This window comes from Triticum urartu, unplaced genomic scaffold, assembly GCF_056163025.1.
Source record: "Triticum urartu cultivar PI428250 unplaced genomic scaffold, HENAU_Tu73 scaffold1, whole genome shotgun sequence".
In the NCBI taxonomy this organism is placed as follows: Eukaryota; Viridiplantae; Streptophyta; class Magnoliopsida; order Poales; family Poaceae; genus Triticum; species Triticum urartu.
The window spans coordinates 4436563-4446634 of NW_028259461.1; the positions used below are offsets into that span (position 1 = coordinate 4436563).

General features: G+C 49.2%; 1 pseudogene; it reads left to right on the forward strand.

Moving 5' to 3' along the window:
* The first annotated feature begins 5296 nt into the window (after positions 1–5296).
* LOC147956192 (uncharacterized) lies at positions 5297–5857 on the forward strand (annotated as a pseudogene).
* The last annotated feature ends 4215 nt before the right edge of the window (positions 5858–10072 follow it).

The following is a 10072-nucleotide window of genomic DNA, read 5'->3' on the forward strand; positions in this document are numbered from 1 at the left end:
GAATAACAAACATCCTTCCATCTGGACACTGAATAATGAGAGAATCGTAGAAGTTATCGGAATCCGGGGCTAGAGTCTTTGCTGAACATCCACAGATGATCGATTCCCTGCGCTAGCAAGTATTGGATTGGAGTGGGGGTTAGTTGGCTCACCATATGGTATAGATCGATAGATATATTTGATACGTCCTATAACATGGAGATGGAGATAGCCAAGCCCCTTTCTCGAAAGGCAAACCCTCTTTATCATCCACACAGGATCTCCCTATGGAATACCACCATTGTCTTTCTCCATCTCACTCAATAGTATATATCGGTATAAATAGCTCAGCTCACGAAATAGAGCGAGCAAGAGCTCGAACTTGGTAGGAAAGTTCGGATAAGTCGACTCGACTCCTTAGTGCAGCGTACACTTGCTTCAGCAAAACGAGGCTCATCCATTGTTTTGATCCGAATCACACTCTAGACCAGCTCTTCTTATAGAGAAGGAACTCCACTTTGACAGTCATACGAGAGGGAAGAGACTCAAAGTTGATGAGAATAGTCGATTTGACCGGTATCACGAATAGCAGTTTTAGTAGAAAAGGGCGTTGATGAATGAAAGGATTTCTCCTCGAACCACTAGTAACTATGTCAGCTTTTGTCATTCTGATGATACTGAATCGGATCAATATTTGGAATAACAATATCTGATCTATCAAATCGATTCATCATCGAGAATGGAATAGTATAACATAGGAATTTGATCCAAACAAACTCCGAATTGGGATTTCTTATTGGATCAGGAATCCCATTGCATTTTGCCATCCTTTTCCATTTTGCTTCTTTCAGGCAGTTTTGGCTCGCAATAAAGCTAGGGTCCTGATCGAGCAAGACTACGTCCTATCTATCTACCTCTCCAAACACAATATCTTGAGTACCTATGATGGTGACTACATCTGCTGGCATGTGATGTTTGGACATAGAATCGAGTCCTTGTGAATGGGCAAAGCCAGGTGCTCTTATTTTACAACGGTAGGACGATTACTCCCATTACTGACAAGAAAGACACAAATTCACCTTTAGGTGCTTCAACTGCGGTATAGGTAGAAGGAGCTGGTACGGAAAAACCTTCTGTATAAAGTTCGAAATGGTGAATTGAGGTAGAGTAGACCGATGATCCGGTAGTCATTTGGCCGGCTATGGAAGAAAAAGCTTGCATCTGCTCCCCCTAAACTATAACGGGTCCATCTCTCTCCAAACCTAACGTGGTAGTTTCCCATCATAAGGCTTTCCATCTATAGATTGAGCCATTACCCACCAAGGATCCCATTCGTTCAGAACTCAGTCGACTGCTTCTATAGATAAGGCGGAACGTCCTTAGTTCAGCATTATAGCACATAGTCTCCGACGCTACTACAGCGCTTCGCTAACTCGAAGCGCCTCGCTATGAGAATGACGCGTCGCTAACGCTCGGCTAAGTCGTCGAACCCTCGCGCTGACCATTCGCTTCTCAGTAGCGAATAGCGCTTCTCTTTGCCCTGTAACTTCATAAAGTATTTGGAAAGAAAAGAAAGAGATTCTTGGTTTTATTGCTCCCGCTTCCTCATCTGCGCTCGTCAAGCCAACTTTGCTTTTTGGAGGCGAAAGAGGGGTTGAAGCGGACATGTCGAAATGACAGCATCGAAGATATCTATATACACAGGAACGCTTATTCCGGACTGCGTTCCGGAAAAAGTAGCCTACTTGACAGAAAGGGCGGGCACTCTCGGCGCGGAGGTAGGCACTCTCGTCTTTCAACCCCACCGTCACTTTGAATTTAGTGGGCACTGTTTACTTACAGCCTCTACGAGTTGCAAGTGAATGGGGCCGGTGCGTGGTGAACGGAAGGGTTCATCAAGCCATTCTCGCCTTAACCCTAAACTAAATAGGAAGAGGGGTACTTGACTAATAGGGGGCAATTGCATTGCACCTGACTGTGAGGGACCTCTTGATACCTTATGTTCACTTCCTAACTAGTAGCCGGTTTCCTGTCGCGGAAGCCTTTTCCAGTGCGCGGAGCCCCGATGAGGAAGGTGTTAGTGCTTTCTCATGGGGTCAATAATGCTAATCCCTCTTTTTGTGCCGGGAAGAAGATAAGAAAAGGCGAAGCCTTCTCTTGGTTTCCCAACCTGTTGCTTCTAAAGGCTGCCCTCTCTCGGCTGGATTTTGGTCCAGCCTACTGCGAGGATCCCGTATCCCGTACATCGTCTTTCTCCCTCCTGGGTTCCCGTGGTTCCTATGCCGCCGCGTTTCCCGGTCCTTTCTTTTAGTGCTTCGACCCGAGCGATAGCTTGACGCGTTTTCCGTGGATAAGATGGCAGCGCTCCAGCTCACTAAAGAATGGGACGGCAGTGGTCCGCCGGCAAGCTCGTTCTGATCCTGGACGCAGTACATTGGAATCCTGAAGCACCACCACGAACGCTACCGCGCGTGCGCCTGCGGTGCGGTAAGGCACCACCCTGTTGTGCCAGCAGCCAACTCCGGCGTGTCAGCTTAGTTATCCTCATCAAGCCACAACCTTGATGTCTAGCTTCCCAACTGGTAGACGGTTCCCTTTCCCCGGATCAATGAAGAAGGGAGAAGTCAGTTGATTCCTCCGAAGAACCGGAAGCGAAGCGCTATGCCGGGGCGAGGGACGGGAAAAGAAACTGCTCCGAAGAAAGATATTGGGGTTCCAATGCTTCTCCACGCCCAACGAGATGCGCCAACCTCGGGATGCTTTACTCCTAACCCACGGCGGTTCCGAGACGGAGCTTAACTGAGTCTCGGTTAAGAACGGCGATGATCTACGTTTCACACGGCGCACGATTCCATGGATAGTTTCATTCGAGATCGTGATGGAGGACATAGCTTACGATCATCGGCTTTGATCATGCCACTAGGCATTTGATTAGGACATTGCACAATGATCCGAACACTTTGTCGCATCTCTTCGATACGGATACAGTAACGATCATAGCGATCTCCTCTGGTACCTACTGGTACGTCAAGATCCGATTGGTCATGAACATCGTAAGGTGCTGCTCTTCGCGAATCCCAGCATACCCCAGGTTGGGATGGGTAGGCCCACCACTTCACTTTTGCACTTTCACTTAGGCCCGGGCCAAGTCAGTGGGGGGACCCTGTCGGGCTCCTTCCCCCCAAAACAAACTGTACGTGGGAGTTTCCCTTCATACGGCTCGAATCATTCTCAGATGCCCGAGAGGCATCTTTCCTTATGATCTGGTGGTTCACACGCGCGCAAACGAGCACCGGCCGCAACAGCAAGGAACTATGACCAATAGAGTCAGACACAGAGCGTCATACTTCTTTATCTTGTGATGGTTGAGAGTTTCTTTCTCAGAGGGTGCGGGACGCTTGCGGAGTCCGTGCCTTCCGTACCACACAGGTCGTTCTGGGCAGATCCCGCTCCTAAACATAAGGGAGGGATAGGGGGAAAGGGGCCCTAAAAATCATATAAATAGGGTTGTAGAAAGACCACTTTCATTCGACGTTCCGGGGCGCCCGATTCGATCGACGAATTTGGCGAGCTGATCGCTTTGATCCAGGAGAAAGCCCAGTCAGCCACCTTTTCGGTGCAGGTCACGTGACCTACAGCTCGGCCTTCGCTTTTGAGACTTCCTCTACCCACATCTCTATTGTGCCCGCAGCACTTTCATATGGAGAAAGATGGGCTTACCATGTTCCATCAATAGCACCTAACCTATGCCGATTTTGGCGGACCGTGCTCCACCCCGGTGAACTCATGCGGTTCCGACGTGCCCAGAGGCCAGAGGCGAATCCGTTCACGGTCCGTAGGACCAACACCATTCGAAGGTTGATGGCCCCGCCCCGCCTAGAATAGGAATCTTTGACTGGGCTTACACACATTCGCTCACTTACGCTGTCCCCCCTCAGCTCACCCTAGCCCGGGTACGTCGTCTCCAAGGCTTCACACAAAATCTTCACTGACAACATATGCATGCTTTTGTAGGGTCAGGCAGAACCGTTGTTGCCTGATGGGAACTTCCCCCATATTGCTATCAATGTCTTCATGTCGCACGACCTCTTAACATTACACCACTGAATCCCCAATCCTTTGCTTGCTGTGCAGTGACAGTACCAATATCCACTAATCGTTGTTTCCAGATACGGTTGCCGGTTGACATCTCTTCTAATTCGTCGATACGAGAAGCAAATTGTTGTGTGGAGGAATCAATATCTCGACATAAGCCAAGAGGCAGATCTTGTGCCACTCCACCAGGTCGTATGAAACTGGCATGCATCCTGGCTCCCGGACTCTTTCATAGAATTCCAACAATTTCTCCCGCTCCTCAAAAGCCCAAAGGAACGGAGTTGATGCTCCCACATCCATAGCATGAGTAGTTGAAGCAAGTGAATGATTTGAAATTCGAGTTATTTCACAGAATAACACTCTTATATATTGAGCTCGTAATGGTACCTCACAATTCAAAAGTCTCTCTACGGCTGAAGAATGAGCGTGTTCTTGGGCCATCGTAGAAACATAGATAGGGTCAACGACGGAACGAACAACGAAACTTTACGACAGCTTTTTCGTACACGTTCACTTGCATCACATACACAAGTGCTCTCTGAACCGTGCAATAAGGTCACCCATAACACGGCTCTCCCACTGGAGTTACCTTAGCCCCGGGCCATGCTATTCCATGATATTGGAAAAAGTTGACTAATTATTATCATCGTCTTGAAAGCTGGGCGCCTTTTGAATATGAGTGGGGCTCCTAGTCTAGCGGCGCCTTCGTGGAGCCAAACCGAAGGAAGAGCAAAAGGGCGAGGCCACACCCGGCTTCGAATAGGAGGGGGGCTTAGCTCTGGATCCCGCCTGCTTGCAGAAATGAATGGATCAGAAAGGGGGCTGGGTTCTATTTCCGGGCCGGGCAGGAGGTGAAGGCCAGAAGAAGAAGAGAAGTGCGCCTTCCCGGTAAGGAAGAGGATAAAAAGGTGCTGTCATCTATCTCGACCTGTTTCCCGAGGCGTTGGAAATGAAGACCGGCTCAGAGAATCACTGGCGTGCTTTCTCTCCCCCATCGTTTCGCCAACAAAGAAGTCATCCTTGACTTGACTATTGACCATTCCATCCCTACCGAGCTGCCTCTTCGAAGTATTTACCTCTGCCTTTCTTTTTTGAGAACATACCCTTCAAATCAAAAAGAAAAAAAGAAAGAAAAGTTCCTCGTCTGTGATTTAATCGGCCCTAAGGGAGTTTACTCGACCCATTCTCCAGTCTCCCGCACTGCTCAAGTGTGCGACTCCGTATGAGGACCTCCTTCCCTTTTGCTCTGCCCACTCTCCGTTCACACGGTTATCAAAGCGGAGGAAGGGCGGGCAGCAGGTACCACGAGCCCTCTGTCCCACACATCTATCAAGAAGCAAGTGTAGTTCACCGGTTCCACCGAATGCTCCTATCTCTCGGCAAAGATCGTGTGAGTGTGCAGTTATGCTTCGGATGCTTCGCCATGGAATAGATCGATTCAGTTCCCCTTCTTTTCCGGTGCACTCGCTTTGTATCTCCGACACACAAGGAAGGACGCGGTGGGAAGAAAGCTGCCCTAGCCTCTGTCCGGTCGATCATTCCGCTGGCATCTTGCATTCACGCCTCCGTTTGACTGCCGCTCGGGAATGTAGTTGTAGATACGTGAGTCTTAGTGGGTCGTTGGCTCCACCTCTTATCTCCTTCTACGACATGCTGTAGTCGTCGCCATATTCAATATGTCACTTAGTCATATCTGCCTCGCAGCGGGTCAGCACCTCCGAAAGAAAGGGAGGGAGGACTTCATTCAGTGACTCCGCGATCGCCCTCTAAACGATCAAAATAAGGTAAAGCTTGAAGATAAGTTTTGTACTCGATTAATTTCTCAGTCCCTCTAGTCGGGTGGGCGCCGGCCGGCCGGATCCCCCTGAAAACCGTACGTGCGGGTCTCCCCGCATGCGGCTCACGCCATTTGAGGTGGCCCAGCCCAGCATTCATTCGCAAATCCTGTAGTGAAATTGAGACTGCTCGACCTCGGAAGCTAATTCGCGTGTAGGCAGCGCTGTCTTAATACCGTTGACTGTATCTATTCATTGATACATTGGCTCGCTCCCCCCCTCTTTTTTCAAGAATGAATGAGCCGCTCGGACCTTCCATTTCCGTCAAATGACCCGGCTTCCCCTGGCTCTTCCACCGTCCGGGCTCCCTTTCCTCCCTATGCTCCCCCGGCGCAGGCCCACCACGCTTCGCGCCTGCGGCGTTTTCGCCAGACGGTCTTTGCCAGTAGTGCCATCCTCCCCGCAGGCTGTCTGTATGGGTGGGTTGTCCCTTGCTGCTACGTTCTGTTAGGCGCTATGAATTACAGGAAATTCAGTGGTTGACTTGGACAGCAGGCGGGTTACACGTTCCACTGTGCCGAGATGTGAGGTGCAGGTGGTGATGATCACCCCGGGGTATGCGCTAGCGCCCTTGACGGGCACTCCAGGACCCGCCTACGCTCGTGAAAACCCAGGTCGGTCCTCCGACCAGATGTGTGGATAACGAGGCCACCTTCACAACCTTCTCCCTTCTATCTTTATCCAAAGTCAGGTAGGGCGGTTCGCTTGAGTTGCTCAACCGTCCCTTTGCCCGGTGCTCATGACGCGCTACGGAACCTCCACCGTGCTAGCGGCATAGGAGCCTACTCAGCGTCAGCGGCTTCGTGCCGCACTGGAGTGATCCAATATGTGGTTCCGCACGTTCCACCACTTCTCCGTTCATTTCCAATACTGATCGTGAAACACCATGAGCAGCAGGATGTTGAGGTCCGGAATTCGAAGTGAAATTCTTGATTTGCCCGTTCCTAGTCGTCATGGGAAAGAAATAAGAAAGAAATAAGAAAGAGATTATTCCCCTAGAGCTTGTCCAGTACCACCAGTACTCAAAATGCATCTCCGCGCGTCTACCTGGCGCTTTTATTAGCCGCCTTGCATGCAAGCGAAGCGCTATTGGCGGCAATTAATAGCTCACTGAGCGATGATTGATGCAGTCAGTCAGTGCCCTCGATTATTCTATTCCTGATAGAAGGATCATGGCGCCCCGGAAGCATTCCATCCAGCAGCAGCATCTCCTTCAACCACGCGAGGACAAAACTGATGTTAGCTACATTCGAGCGTTCACCGCACAGAGGCGATCTCGAACACTACCTATGATAATAAATCCAAAGGAAAGGTCGACAAAATGATTCAATCTGACTTTATCGGTATTCTGGATTGAGTAAAAAAGGGATATATGAAGTTCAAGGCCTTGCCAAAACCGTCATGGCCCTATTATGTATAGGCCGTACTAAGCCAATAGCGAATAACAAACTCTTTCCTGCTCCCTCGACCTTAATTAACTCCCCCATCCTGCCAAGCCTCAGCTGCCAGCCCATTGTATCTAAGCACACTGCGGCAAATTGATACAAGTAGCTAAAGATCTCGCATCCGACATCTCCGGCCGAACGGTTAGGCAACACTAGGGCGCCTGGGTCAAAATTCCGCTTACCAAACAAGATGTCGAGAGGCGAACTCTGTAATTCCCCTCCTGCAAAAGTGATAGCGGCTGTAGCATCCGTGTGGAAGAGGGTAAGCTTTCGGCAACACCTTTTTCAGATTGGAAAGGATGAATACTTGTGTTGGGTCCTGCAGACCAGGATAGCCTCAGATCAAAACCTAATAAATGTACCTGGGGTTGATCATATTTTTTGGGCAATAAGTATTCAGGAATTTGAGCGCTTATGTAGCTAAAAACTCTGCCACCTGAATACTTGATTCATTAAGGTCGTCACCCTATACCCGGAAGTCTCTATCGTTTTCTTTGTCTGTTAAGCTTCACAGGGTTGGGACTCCCTAAATCAAACTGCAATCGTTGTTTATCAACCACTCACGACGACACCGAGATCTTCGACTTAGCTCCCACAGGTCATCCACCCGGGGCGGAAGATAACGAAAGGGAGACAAAGTCCTAACTAAATCAACACACAATAACCTCAACCTTCTACCCATTCCATCCATCATATCAGTCGAGTCGAGGAGATTCGTTCTTATCTATAGATAAGGCAAGAGAGAACTTATGACCTCGCGGATGGAGAGGGATTCGAACCCCCGGTATTCCTATCAATACTTCGGTTTTCAAGACCGACTCTTTCAACCGCTCAGACATCCATCCCTGCGCTCGCCCGCCCTATCTATCTGCGCGCTGGCAGGTAGGGGCAACTCTATGTGATTCGCTACGCTTGCTTGCGCCCCACCCCGTAAGCTGACTCTATTGCCTAGCGGTTAGCGACACTTTTCCGGTAGTACGAATCGCTACGCTTCGCTTCTTTCTATATGATAATATGCACCGTCGGTTGCTGCGCTCCCTGCGGGTAATAGCAAGAGAGTGAAGAACGAACGATCCTCAAAAAAGTCAGCAGTGAATGAGTCCGACTCGAGTTCGTGAGTCAAAGGCGTGGCAAGAGAGCGAGTTCGACTCGCGAACGATCCGCAAGTGAAGGACCGATCCTTTAACGCCAGTACTGTTGCGAGACTGGTACTTGGCGGCTCACGAGCAACATATAGAAAAAGGTTGCCCATCACTCCCTCGCTCCTTTTTGAAGGCCCACCGCTCCCCCTTTCTTTAAGTATCTATCCCGGCTTGCATTTTGGGGCGAGTACTACAGTTCCTCCATAATCACACAGAACGCCCAGCTTCGAAGAGCTGCTCTCTCCCCAGTCCACAGCAAGGTGTGGAATCTGGATCTACTGTGTGTTCTGACTCTATTGGATCAAGTCAGATACTAAGCCTTCTACTACTACTACTTAGGAGATCAAATGCTATATTTCAGAGATTGGACTCTCTTACTGTGTTTTTTCAGGGCTGTTCCCGAGCCAGGTTCCCTGGATCCATTCTTACCTAAATGGATGAATGAAGAAGGGGGCGAGCAGATACGACGGCCACACACACTTCTTTTTAGCCGAATAAAGCCGGATCTACTACACGGCTAGGATCAGAGAAAGATTGAGAAAGCAAGATCAAACCTACTCTACTGTCGATTCAAAAGGTAAACAGCCCCCGAAGACTTTATCAATGAATGGATCAAAGAAGTTTATCTATCTAAGTCATCGTATATAAGGGAAGAAGCCCGCCCCTGATCGAAGAATGAAGAAGCTAGCCCGGGTAGACTTTAAGACCAACTTGGTGTAGAGACGACTATGATGGTCGGCCTCCACAGACTGAACGCGGGAGATTCTTTCACCCTGTTTTTAGTAGTGCGAGGAGGATAGAGCTCCCAGCAACGACTGATTGTTCGTACGAGCGAAGGAGCGAGCATGCTTTACCCTTAGAGTGAAGTTGACATTCACAGGTCTTGTGGGAACTCCTTCAGTTCAGGTAGCCATAGTCACTCAGGGCTATAGTGGTAGTAGCAAGATCGAAATTGTGAGATTGGCTCGATCACAAACTATCAAGAAGAAAGATCAAGATTCACTTTTGTCGGGCAAAGAACTCTATTGAGGAAATGACTTCGCTCACTGAAGACCAAGCAGCAGCCATTCTAGATGAAAGGACACAAGCCTAAAACTTGAATGCGGATCTATTTATCTGGAATTCCTATCTTCAGAAATAAAGAGTTGCCTATCTTCAGAAATGCTGGTATAGTTGACTTGCCTCTGTTCTCGCACCGGTGTCTGCCAGGGTCTGAACCATTAGGTAGAGGATCAGCTGAAAGAAAAGGCAGACAGAGATCTTGCGCCAGATCCGTATACATTCAGCACCCTCATTACAGCATTTGCTAAGCATGAAAAGTGGTTGGAGCTATGCTTATGTGCACGAAAATGCAGGAGAAAGGATGGCACCCAGAGACGAGGAAGGGCGTAGCAAGCGACGAAATGCTTCGGTGAAAGCTAGAACCAACTCTGCGAGGAAAGCGGAAGCAAACAGTTATGATGTGGTTGATAGTGTTTTTAGGGATAACCTAAGTCGGCGTTACCCGACATAGTCAACGGGGTACCTTCATTCTTTAACAATTCCGGACATAGGAACAATGAGCTGTCTCCACGGC